Source organism: Heterocephalus glaber, unplaced genomic scaffold, assembly GCF_053883595.1.
Source record: "Heterocephalus glaber isolate CG9 unplaced genomic scaffold, H.glaber_assembly_v1.0 deba00001504, whole genome shotgun sequence".
In the NCBI taxonomy this organism is placed as follows: Eukaryota; Metazoa; Chordata; class Mammalia; order Rodentia; family Bathyergidae; genus Heterocephalus; species Heterocephalus glaber.
In genome coordinates, this window is record NW_028258324.1 from 60282689 (window position 1) to 60293758 (window position 11070).

Sequence of the window (11070 nt, forward strand, 5' to 3'; positions counted from 1 at the left end):
CCCCTTCCTCCTCTTAGCAGTCACTCCTCTGCTGCCTTCTGCCCAGCTCCAGCCACGCCTGTGGTTTCCATCGAGTGCCCTGACCCTCCTGGAGTTCTGTGTAAGACAACCAGACAGTATGTGGCCTGTCCTGCCCTGCTTTTCCCACTTAGCACTCGGCTCTCGAGATTCCCACAGGTCTCCTGTGCACTGTTTCCCTCTAATTGGCCTTGCGCTGCCCTGGGCAGAGTGGCTGCAGACCTCGCCTTGTCCTGACCAGGCTTCCGATGGCGCCTGTCTGTGCAGGTGCTCACGCTGTGAGTTTTGCTGGTATTGCTTTGTCCTAGCGGATGGCCTAGGACCTAAGCATCCAGCTGGTGGCCAAGCATCCCACGCACAGGAAACTCATTCACCCCATCACTCTTGTCTGCCTGAGTCCAATTTGTTCCCATCAAGGGAGCTGTCCCTGTAGCAGCCCTCCCCAGAGGAAAAGGCTGCAGTGTTCAGCCCAGAAAGGCACGGCAGGCGACAGACAGGTCACCTGAGGTAATGGGTAAAGGGGAGTGATCTCGGGGGTGGGGTGGGGGGACCATACTCAGCCAGAAGCTATAGAGTCAGGGAGAGGTGGGTTTATGTGGGTTTACTGGGGTCCTGGGTGGTCCTCAAGCAGTTTTCCAAGGCAACTTTTTTTTCTTTTTCCAGTACCAGGGATTGAACTCAGGACCTTGCACTTTTGAGGCAGGCCCCGGGCCACTGAGCTAAATCCTGGCCTAACTTTTGTGTGTGTGTGTGTTGAGAGAGTCTTACTATGTAGCCCAGGCTGGCCTCAAACTGGTGATCATCCTCCTGCCTCAGGCTCCCCAGTGCTGATTATAGGCATGTGCCTCCATGCCAGGCTTCCTAAGGGAATGACTAACTGATCTGTTCAGAGCCACAGACTTGAGGCCCTGGGACTTAGGAGTGTCACAGCGGTGTCTGCAATCAGGCAGGGTGTGGGTCCTGCGGTGGTGGGTGGGTTCTGTCTCCACCATAGGGGAGGCTTCTGGGGGCTGCTCACAGCACCAGGGCAGCCCAGGTGACTGCTCCCAGCCCCCACAGGGGTGAGTTCACCCGCACTCTGAACCACGGGGGAAGCCACAGCTGCGTGTCCTTTTGCACACTGTGGACTGTTTGGCTGTCCCCATTTCGGGGCGTGGTGACTAGATCTGACTTGCACGTTCCATGAAGATCTTTGTGTGGATTGTGTTTTCCTTCCTCTTGGGTGCCTAGAAGTGGGTGAGGTGGTGTGTTGTATAGGTGGTGTCTGTTTTGCTTTGTTTTGTCTTTTTAAAATACAGTGTCTCACTATGTAGCGCAGGCTGGCCTTGAACTCACAGTGATCCTCCTGCCTCAGCCTCCAGAGGGCTGAGATTAGAGGCGTGCACCACCACATCCAGCTCTTCTGTGATTTTCTAACCCGACAAGTGACAGGTCCATCACAGCAGCCTTTTGTTACCACCACACTGTGGAGCTGGAAGGGGTGGGATGGGGTCAGTGCCTGGTGAAGGTCCTGGCATCCACCACCCATGCAGTGGCCCAGAGCCAGCTGCTCCTGTCTAGGGCCCCAGCTGCCCAGCTGCTACTGTCCTCTTATCCTCAGTGTCTTGTGCTAAGTCACCTGAGCCTGTCCCGGCCTGAGGCTGTGTCTGGCCGCTGTGTCAGCCCCTGGGGCCTCTGGGGATGGCCATGCAGTGGGGCCTGGCTCTGTGCCCACAGAACGCCCTCCCTGAGCCCAGGTTGGCCGCCAGCAGCTGCTCCCGAAGCCCATTTCCCAGACAGGCAGGAAGCAGCCGCAGGAGCTGGACCGGCCTTTGGGCCCAAGGATGTTTTTATAACCCAAGAAGATTTCAATCAAAACATTTAATCCGAATTACCCAAATACCAATTTGAGCAGTTTTCTGGAATGAGCTTTATGAAGCCAACCACAAATTTCTTGATAAATGTCCTTTTTAGCAAAGTTTTCTTTTCTGGTTTTAATGAACTTCTTTTACTACACTTTAAAAAACCCATTAATGTGGGCCGGGGATTTAGCTCAGTGGTTCCGCCACCTGCCTCGAAAGCCCAAGGTCTGGAGTTTGATCCCTGGAACCAAAAAACCATTTGTGGTCCCCAGCCTGGAGCCCCATTTTCTCCCCAAAGTGGGAGGGAAAACCGTCCACATCTGGCCCTGTCTGCTTACGCCCCCGCCTCATTCCCCACTGGTGATGGGGATAACAGTACCCGCCGGGTCCCTGCGGGAAGTGCGCTTATTAACTGAGCGCACATAGCGATCCCGGAAATAACTAGCATTAAATACCCAGGAGGAGGAACTCGGGTCCCAGTGGGTAGCAGGAGCTCTAGGGCTAGAGAGGTAGTTGCCTTCACCGTTATCAATGAAACAAGCTGCTTTCTCATGATGGCCACCAGGTGGCACCACAGGTTTGTTTCTGTAACGGTCTCAAAGGCCCCTTTTGGTTTTGGTTACATCATCTGAAGGCGCCTCCTTTTAAAAATTTTATTTTAATTTAACTTTTTTTTTTTTGGTACCGGGGATCGAACTCAGGACCCGGCACTTGCAAGGCAGGCGGTGGAACCATTGAGCCCAACCCCCCGGCCCTTATTTTAATTTTTTGTAGGTCAAAATCAGCAAATTGCAGGGCAGGGTGGTGCATGCCTGTAATCCTAGCACTCGGAAGGCTGAGGCAGGAGAATCACCACGAGTTCAAGGCCATCCTGGGCTACATTGTGAGTTCAAGGCCAGCCTGCACAGCTGAATGACAGCAAGACCCTGTCACACACACACACACACACACACACACACACGCACGCACGCACGCAAGCACACACACACAGCAATGACCAACCAACCAAGAAAAATCCCCAGCGAATTATTCATCATTTCATGCTGTTCTGCCTAAGGTTTGGGGCATCTTCGGCCGTGGGATGCTTCCTTATCTCACTAAACACTGGTCCATTCTGAGGAGTCCCAGGTGGGGCTCCCCTCCAGGCTTTGGGGTCTGTCTGCAGCAGGGATGGTCTGGACCTGGAGGAGAGAAGGCCACGATGGAACGAGGGGCAGAGTGACCGTCGCGGGGCCACTGCAGAACTGGGGAACCCCCTTGGACGGGAGCGGAGGTTTCCTCACCGAGCCCAGGGAGCCTGTCCAAGGAGCCGAGCACACGCCCGCCCCGGGCCCCTGACCTTCAGAGCGTTGCCCAGGAGGGGCCGGCTTGGGCCCCAGCATTGGGAAAGAAGTTGAGAAACATTGGGAGATCTCAGATCATTAACAGAGTTTCCTGGTGGCCCTAAGGGTGGCAGTGACTCACCAGAGGTCCTGTGACAGAGAGCCCCCTTGTGTGACCCGAAGGACTGTCACATAGGGGAACATGGCCATGCGGAGGAGCAGGAGCTGACAGGAGCAGCTTTTCCTTCGTATGCACTTATTTAATGTCCTTGCTGACACAAGGACTCAGATAAGAAAGTTGTTGCTGCTGTTTTTCAAAAAAATAATTCAAAGCTGGGTGTGGTGGTCCACACCTATAATTCCAGCACTGGGGAGGCCGAGGGAGGGGATCTTCAAGTCTGAAACCATCCTGGGCTATGTAGTGAGTTCAAGGCCGGCCTGTGCTACAGAGTGAGACTGTCTCAAAAAAAAAGCCCAAAAGGGCCAGGGATTTAGCTCAGTGGTTCTGCTGCCTGCCTCGAGAGAGCAAGGACCTGAATTTGATCCCCAGTACAAAAAAAAAAAAATCTCTCAAAAAAATTCAAGTTTTTTTTAAAAGGTTACCTTCCAGGAATATGAGAATTTGTTTTTTCAGTGCTGGGGATTGAACCCAGGGCATGAGCATACCAAGCAAGCACTCTACCGTGAGCCGCATTCTTCCCTTTTCAGTTGGGTTTGAAATAATAGTAGGAGGGCAGGAGAATTGCGAAGATGATGCAGGCAGCACAGCTTTCTTGCATGTTAACACCTTCTGCAGCCGAGATACGCCTGCCGAAACCAAGGGCTTAACGTTAGTGTAGCACCATTAACTGAACTGCATGCTTTTCTCAGCATCCACCCCTGTTCCACTGTCCCGTCGGGGTACCAGGATGTACGTACTCACTGTGATCCTCAGATTCCTCCGATCTGTGGTAGTGAATCGGTTTTTACTTACTTTTCTTTGTGGAGACAGAGTCTTGCTATGTATTCCAGGCTGGGCTTGAACTCTAGGTGATCCTCCTGCCTCTGCCTCCCACGTGCTAGGATTACCGGCATGCACCACCACACGCAGTGATTTTTTCCTTCATTTTCATGACCTTGATTTTGAAGTTTATTGGACAAGTATTTCATATTTGGTTTTGTCTGAGGTTACAAATATTGGGGTCGAACACTACAGAGGGGAAGTCTCCTCCTCATCACCTTGTATCAGGAAGCAGGTGACAGTTTGTTACTGATTCACTTGGCTAAGGTGACATCTGTCATTGCAAAGCTACTGTTTTCCCCTTTCCAGATTCCATTTGTTAGAAGCCAGTCACCAAGTGCAGCCCACACTCAGGGGCTGAGTAATTAATCGCCCCACCTTGGGGGAGAGACCATCAAAGGATTATGAAACCAGCATGGTAATTAATAATGTCTTAGAGGAAATGCTTTGATTCTATGCAGATATCTCAATTCTCAGAGTTTTGCTCAGTAATAGTAACATTTATTTGTAGATCTTACCCCTGGGAATTATTAGCACAGTATTCCAGTGTAATTTTCTATTTTGTTCACTCGATCTGCATTTATTTGAACTTCTGTGAGGAAGATCTGTCCCTTTCTTTGCATTTATGTATTTAACCATTCACAGAGGTAAAATGTATATAGTTATAAAAAATTTTTTCAAAGCAGCAGAAGAAAATTGGACTATTTAGTTGGAGACAGGAAAGGAAAAAATTTAACAAACATATAGTAAAAATAATATATAAAATAGAATAGAGATTGACCCTAATGCTACAGTGTCAACAATAATTTTTTTTTTGTACTGGAGCTCAAACTCAGGACCTTACAGTTTATGCTTGCAAGGCAGGTGGCAGCACCACTGAGCTAAATCCCTGGCCCACAGTATTAACAATAATTTTAAATAAAATGGTACTCATTATATGCAAAAAGCTAGTAAATATCTACATAGCAACTCTTGGTCTTGTTTCCTAGATTGCAGGGACGCTCCTGAAATGGTAAGATTGAAAAGATATACCATGTAAATATGAACCATGGAAAGGTGGGGTAGCGATATCAATGGCTTATAATAGCCAGGTATGGTGGATGGTGGCATGCGCCTATAGTCTCAGTTACTTGGGAGGCTGAGGCAGGAGGATCATTTGAGCCCAGGAATTTGGGGCCAGCCTGGGTAACATTGTGAGACATCTTGTCTTTCAAAAAAAAGCAGCCAGTGTGGTGGCACACTCCTGTCATCCCAGCACTTGGGGGGCTGAGGCAGGAGGATTGCTGTGAGTTTGAGGCCAGCCTGAGCTACACAGGAAGACCCTGTCTCAAAAAAAAGGCTAATAAAATATAATTTAAAATAAAAACCATCATATTGATAAAGAGGGATCGAATATATGGCAAAATGGTAACAAACACATATGCACCTACCAATAGTCAAAATATAGAAAGCAACAACTTCAGCATCATGAAATCCTGTCATTTGCAACAGTGTGGCTGGAACCACAGGACACTGTATTAAGTGAAGTAAGCCAGACACAGAAAGAAAAATGGAACACGTTTCACATCCACAGAAGCTTCCAAGTTGATCTCAATAAAGCAGAGTGAAGACCCATGGTTACCGGAGCCAGAGAAGGCAGCAGGTGGAGGAAGAATGGAGAGAGAATGGTTAATGTGGACAGTGCATCTGAGTGAGGGGAAGAACTCCTAATGTCCACAGCACAGCAGGATAACTATGGTGGACAACAATATTTCAAAAGAGCTGCTAGAGAGGATTTCGAATGTTTCCAACATAAGGAAACAATAACTTTCTGAGGGGATCCATGCACCAATTACCCTGATTGGCAGATGGTGTCGCACACCTGTGTAATCCCAGCCCTTGGGAGGCTGAGGCAGGAGGATCACTGAGTTTGAGGCCAGACTGAGCAACATAGCAAGATCCTTATCTCCAAAAAAATTACCCAGATCTGATCGTTGCACATTGTACATATATACTGAAATGTCACGTGGCATCCCGTAGATATGTACAATTACTATGTACCTGTTAAAAATGAAAATCTATTCTAACAATGAGCATTTGAAACAGAAAAGTTAGTGTACAGAAAAGATGTCTTTTTTCATTTACCTTGTTCTCTTATACATTTAATTTTTTTCTCCAATGAACATATATAATTGAAAGTTTTCATTCATTGCTAATTCATAAAACAAAACCTCGACACTAAAAAATATGTAAGGAGCAGGCAGCGGCTCATGCCTGTGTGTAATCTCAGCCCTAGAGAGGCTGAGGCAGAAGGATCATTTTGAGTTTGAGGCCAGCTTGGGCTACATAATGAGACTCAAAAAAAAAATATGTGAGGGCTTGGCATGTAGGTCATAGTAGAGCGCTTGTCTAGCACGTGTGAGGCCCTGGGTTCAATCTCAGCACCTCATACCCCTAAAATCTTTGTCTATGTCCACATCTACCTTCCTGTGAGGACTGTGTTTGCAGTTGGAGGTTTTAGTGAGACCACCTCCTCGGGAGGAGAGCTCACATAGAAAGGGGAGAAAGCAAAGCAAGGCGAGTATACAGCTGAACTCATTCAGTTAGTATTCCTTCTCTTTCTCCCTCCCTCCCTCCTGTGCACAGCGGTCTCCCTGGAAAACCGCAAGCCTCTGGAGCTCAAGGGCAGCCCTGATGTCAGGCATGTCATGGTCCTGCTCCTGGTGGGACAGTGCTCCCAGCCTGGGCAAAACCCTCACAAAACCAGCAGCCAGGCATGGTGGCTCCTGCCTGGAATCCTAGCACTCAGGAGGCTGAGGCAGGAAGATCACAATTCAAGGCTAGCCTGGGCTACACAGTGAGAACCCGTCTCAAAAAAAAAGATCCTGGCAGTGAAGGTCTCAGGTGGTTCCAAGGCCAGGTGAGCCTTCACTTCTTGGGTCCTCTCCCCTCCCATCTCCCATGTCCTTCTCCCGAGGAAATGACTGCTGGGATGGCCTGGCAGAGCCTCCCAGACTGGCCCCAGAGGACAGCGTGCAGGGCATCAGGAGGAAGAGTTTGAAGCTGTAAAGTTGCTCAAGGCCGGCCTAGCCGTGCCCTCCAAGAAGGTGCGCACTTGGCCAGACCCACACAACAGGCTGCTCACCACCGTGGATCACCAGGGGACACACACCCTGTGGCAGTGAGACAGCCCCGCCCACCTGTCGGGACGCCGCAGGGCACAGCCCAGTGGTAGCGCCTGTCCGCTGGCACCAAGCCCTGAGTGCCAACTCAGCCCCGCTAAACAAACAAACAAGCAAATAAGTAAGTGTCAAGGATGTGAAGAAATCAGAACCCCCTGGCACTATTGATGGGCATGTAAAATGGTACAGCTGCTGTGGAAGTCACAGCAGTGGTTTCTTAAAAAGCAGGATTAGGGCTGGGGATTTAGCTCAGTGGTTCTGGTGCCTGCCTCGAAAGCACAAGGTCCTAAGTTCGATCCCCAGTACCAAAAAAAAAAAAAAAAAAAAAAAAAAGCAGGATTATGCAGTCTCCAGTAACTCTACTTCTGTCTTCTACAAGATTCAAAAGCAGAGACTCAAACAGGTATTTGTGCACTTGTTACACAGCAGTGTTCAAGATGTGCCAGCAACCCACACATCCATGGACGGATCAATGGATGAACAAGTATGGTGCATCCCCGCAGTGGAATATTAGCCCTAAAAGGAAAGGGAATTCTGACTCAGGTATGAACCTGTCCTAACTCACATGAACCTTGAGGGCATGACGCTAAGTGAGATAAGCCAGCCACCAAAAGCCAGACGGAGTGTTCCACAAACCCTTGAGACAGAATGCTGCAGGGTGTCATGGTGCGGGGGCTGGGGGGTTCTGGGGACACAGTGGTGATCGGCGTGCTCTGTGTGACGGAACTGTGCATGAACAGTGTGGCGATTTCTGTGATGGGCCTTTACCACTAGCAACCTGGAGTAACGTTGCCTAAGAGGAGGCTAAGGTTCGGACACAGAATCACTGCCACACGTGTCCTGGTGTGGTCGCTGGGGGAATGGGGGCCACCGTGGGCTGGATGGGCATGTGGATGTGGATGTGTGTGTGCGTGTGTGTGCATGGGTGGTGGCAGAGAACCAGCCTGGCCTGTGCAGCCCCAGGCTCCAGCCCCAGCGAGGGTTTGGTAGGGATCCTTTAGTCTCTGATGGAAACGGAAAGGGAAGAGCTCGGCCTCGCGGGTGAGGACACCTCCTCATGTCTGCGGGGCCATAGGAGGGTCTGGAGCCCGGCTGTGCTCGCTTACACTCGGACACACATGACTGTTGCATGCAGGTGGCTTCTTGCCCACCACTCGCCCCAGGACGGTGTCTCTACTGAAAGGACAGTAGAGTCACTTAACCAAGCCATGCTCTGGGCCTTAGTAGCGGGGGCAGCTGGGCCTTTTCAGGCCAGCAATTCACTCCTCCTTAGCCACCTCCAGCCTTGCTGTGCGACCAGCAACCCTAGGCCAGGAGGCTGAGGCAGGGCAGCTCTGCAGGCAGAAGGGCTCTGGCTCTCAGAACCCAGCAAGAGGGGGAAGGGGCCTCACGCCCTGTCAGGGCTCAGGGGCAGCAGTGCAGAAGAGCTGTGTGGGGAATTCCATCCTCTTCAAGACAAACTCGGTGCCTGCTCAGTCCTGACATCTGTGTGGCTATCAGCGTGAGCCCTCTGTGGGTGCTGACCAGGCCCCTGCTCTGGGGCCCCGGCCAGTTGCCCCGAGATGGCAGGGATACAGATAAGCGCAATTGCACCTGGACTCTGCCCCGGGGCAGATGCAGGCTTCTTGGTGTGGCCCATGCATCGGGTCGGCTGGGCCAGCGTTGTCCCTCATGAGTACCTCCATCCTCGGTCTACATCCCAGTCCCAGAGAAGAGAGGGATTCTGACTGCACCCCGGGTGCCAGGAGGGAAGGGGGCAAGGGCCACCAGTGTCCTGGGGAGGTGCCCTGTGCCTTTGCTGTCTTTCCAGCCCAGGAGCAGCAGGGGGGCTCCGAGAGCCGGCAGCTGGTGCCACAGGAAGCTGCAGCTACAGAAGGGACCCAGCGGGGACAGAGAGGAAGGAGGGTGGGGCCTGAAGCCCACACAGGGCCCAGGGACAGAGACCTCTCCCCTCCTGGGGGTCCAGCTGGCAGCAGGGAGAGCTTGGGCAGCCCAGTTGGGCCACATCTGTCTGTGCCTGCAGAAGGAAGGCGGAGGTCGCAGCGCAGCTGGGCTGAGACTATGCCCTGAGCGATGAAGCCTTCTCTGGGTCAGTTCTCACCCTGACCCCGCCTCCCGTAAGCACCCAAACCCCAAGCAGACGGTGATGGTGGACGACATAGCAGCCCTGGCAAACTACTGTAAAACCCTGGGAGTGGTATCAGCCTGAAAGATGCTGGCTTGGCCTACTACCAACACGCATCCTTCCTCCTCTTCCTCCTTTTTTTTGGGGGAGGGGAGTGGGCAGGGTCTCTCTATATAGTTCAGGCTGGCTTCAGCCATCCTCCTGCCTCAGCCTCCTGAGGGCTGGGATCACAGGTGTGCACTAACCACCACACCCGACTTCTCCTCCTCCTTCTTTTTCTGGTACTGGAGGTTGAACCTAGGGCCTGTGCCCTTAGCTGCATCCCTGGCCCTTTTTATGTTGAGACAAGATCTTGCTAAGTTGTCCAGGCTGGCCTTGAACTCATGATCCTTCTGCCTCGGCCCCTGGAGTGTGTGCTGCCACCCCTAATCCTTTCTTTATCAGCGGCAGGGTCTAGGAGTTTCCAGGGAGGACCAAACTCCTCAGCACTCCTGGTGCTGCCCTGGGAGCAGTAAGTTTCTAGGACAAAACTAACATCTACTCTTTTGTTCATTCATTCATTCATTCATTCAGCAGACTCCTCGTTGGGTTCCAGTTCAGGTGTAGGTGAAGCTGGGTGTCCTCCGTGCGCTGGCAGGTGGGCCGGATCCCTGTCCCTGGAGGCTCACTCCTAGCAGAAGGTGTCAGGACAGCAGGTGGCAGTGGAGGGGCCCTGCCCTGCCTGGCGGGGAAGAAGGCGCTGCTTTGAGGCGAGGCTCGGCCCTCAGCCGAAGACAGCAACCTTGTGTTTAAAGTCAGGCCACCCCGGCGCATCCAGTGAGTGCTGATGCGGGTGCAGGGCCAGGCCGCTGACTGCAGGGACAGCAGCCACATCCCCATCTCCCGTCACAGGAGACGCTGTGTCACCACTGTTCTGTGGATGACAAACTCAGGACAGTTGGTGCCAAGAGGGACTTGGAACCGACAGTAGAGTGGACTTTGGCCTTGGGCTATGAGCTGGCAGTGAGGCCCTCGGCCCACAGCTGTGGTGAAGTGGGCTATGGAACCAGTAGAAGGGATGCGCCGGTGCAGCCTGGTCACTGTGCCCTGTGTCCAGTCTGGGGCCACGGCGGCGAAGTCCCCATCTGCAGAAAGTCCCGTCCCCTGTGGCCTTGGTTTCCTGGGAGATGAGGAGTGGGGGACAAGCCCTCGAGCCAGGGAGGGGTCACGTGGGATGGAAGAGCCCATTATGGATGAGGGCAGAGGGGCTCACAGGTTTTCTGGGTCCTGCCCAGCCCGAGCAGTCTGTCTGATCCTCTGGGTCCCCCAGGCCACGGCATGTTAGCGTGAGGACCTCATCCTTTCTCCTCTGCCCACAGCCTGCCGAAGTCCTGGGCTCAGGACCACAAACCTTCTCGAGGAAGGAGCTGTAGGCGCAGATGTGTGGCCTGTGGGGCCACAGGGCCAGGTGGGCACTGGACCTCCTGAGTTTCCTCCCCCAGCAGCCCAAGGCAGGCACTTGCGGAGGAAGCGCAGGCTCTGAAGGAGAGAGTCGTCTGAGGTCATGAGGCTAGTGGCAGGGCCACGTCTGGGACTGAGGAGCTCCAAGCTGGGCTCCTTGTGG